The 2,002-nt window shown below is 43.7% G+C and overlaps 1 protein-coding gene across 1 annotated transcript in view; it reads left to right on the top strand.

Annotated features, from left to right (window-relative positions):
* Positions 1-1,686: 1,686 nt before the first annotated feature.
* Positions 1,687-2,002, top strand: part of LOC108242069 (synaptopodin) — a 19,984-nt gene continuing 19,668 nt past the window's right edge. The window contains exon 1 of the mRNA XM_017426663.3: positions 1,687-1,833. The gene's annotated coding sequence lies outside the window, so the exon portion shown is untranslated. The remainder of the gene's footprint in view (positions 1,834-2,002) is intronic.

Genomic DNA, 2,002 nt, shown 5'->3' with positions numbered 1-2,002 from the left:
AATCATCAAAATTAAATGAAATAAACATTTGAAATATATGAGTTTGTATGTAATGTATGAATATAATATACAAGTTTCACTTTTTAAATGGAATTACTGAAATCAATCTACTTTTTCATGATATTCTAATTTTATGACCAGCACCTGTATACACACACACACACACACATATATATGTATGTATGCTGGGAGGGGTGATTGCTCAGTGAGTGCAGCTGCGTTAATTAACAGATGAGAGGCAGGTGTGCAAAGAGCTGGAGCCAGAGGAGCTAAGGAAAACAATGGGCAAGAAAACCAATGACTAAGAATACAAAAGCTGCAATTACAAATACTCACAAACACAGGGGACTGAAAATCACACACAAGTGCGGTGAACCACCCAAAGAAAAGAAACCTCCATGACAATATCGTGCACAAACAAAAACGGGTAAAAGTTTAAGCAAAGCCTACACTTCCCAACTATTTATCACATATTAAACACACGTGTGTTTTGCTCCAAAGTAAGATAAACATGTAGTGTGTTGTTAGGTCCTCCCTGTGCCCGTGTGGATTTCCACCACTGGTTTTCTCCCACTGTCCCCAAAACAAGCAAGTTAGGACAGATCGAGATCCTGAATTGCCCTGAAGCATGAGTTTGTTCATGCAGTAGTCTCTGCGTGGCCCGGGGTGTACCCCACCTCTCCGACGGCTGGAGATAAGCACCAGCCCCCCGCGACCCCGAGCAGGATTAAGTTAATGGATGGGGTTGTGAAATAAACTTGGATAAAAACGTGGTTTTGACCCGAGTGTGTCAACAAATTGTTTTAACATCGTATCAGGGATGATGAAGTTTCCAGTATCTTTACTGCCAGCTGCAGAAGTGAGCAGGTCCATCCAGTGCTCATTACCTCTGAAAATGTATATTTTTTTATCTATATTTATCCAACTCCTCCTCTGGGGACTCCCACCTGCTCACTTCTCGCTGGAATTGACTCGAATACTTGCACTGCTCTCAGGTAAAAATTTTGTCCTATTTTCAGACGGGGTCAGCTCTCATTAAAAGGAGCCAGGTCTCCTTTAGCGTGCATTTTGGACTGGAACTGCAACTTCATAAATGAGTTAGTTTAAATCAACACTATGGAGAAAAAAATAACAGTATCTTTCCAGTTGACTTCAGTAATTTAACTGCACACTGAAATGTAAAGCAACCACTAAGAACATTTAAAGTTCCTGTAAAGGTCACTTGCATTTAGGCTCTAGTGGTTGTTTATTGTTGCTTAAATGAGAAAAGTTAAATAAAAGAGTTTTTCTTGCACTGCGTCTTGCATTCGCTCCTAATTTGGATTTTTCTGCTCGGTGTGCATGGCGGGAATGTGATCAAGAAGAAAAAGGGGTGGGGGGTGTATGGGGGTGGGGGGTACAGACTGGGCCCCTCAACATCCCTCTGTTGAATATGAAAATATATTATACCATAATACGTTCAGTATGCCAGTCTGAAGGAAACCATATGAAAAGAAAAAAAAAATCCCAGACAAAGAACCTTCTGTGCTCCATCTGACCCCCCCCTCCTACCCTGATGCTTCGTCTGCTTCAACTGCGAGACACAAGGAGAGAGAGACCGAGAGAGAGAGAGAGAGAGAGAGAAAGGAGAGGTAAAAAGGGGAGGTGTGTGTGTGTGTGTGTGTGTGTGCAGTTGCAGCGGCTGAAAAGAGCAGCACACACCCTCCCTCTGCCTCACACTGCCAGACCCACCAGAGTACAGGTGAGCAGCGAGGAGCTCCTCAGTCCTGGATCTCTTATCTGTGGCTGCAGATACTCACTCACCTGCAGCCCGTTTAGGTATTCCTTTACAGGGTAAGATGCAATCTTTGTTTGGAGAAAAAGAAGGGATGACGGGGGTGGGGGGTGTGCAGTGAACTGGAGAGGAAGAGGAGGGAAACTTTGAGAAGTCTTTGTTTGAGTAGATGGCAAACATCTGGGGGTTTTGCTGTTTTGCTCTGAGTGCAGGCTTGCAGAGGTGGGG

The sequence above is a fragment of the Kryptolebias marmoratus genome, linkage group LG9, assembly GCF_001649575.2.
Source record: "Kryptolebias marmoratus isolate JLee-2015 linkage group LG9, ASM164957v2, whole genome shotgun sequence".
Lineage (NCBI taxonomy): Eukaryota > Metazoa > Chordata > Actinopteri > Cyprinodontiformes > Rivulidae > Kryptolebias > Kryptolebias marmoratus.
Note: the sequence above shows the minus strand (reverse complement) of the source record. Positions and strands in the feature narration are given on the sequence as shown.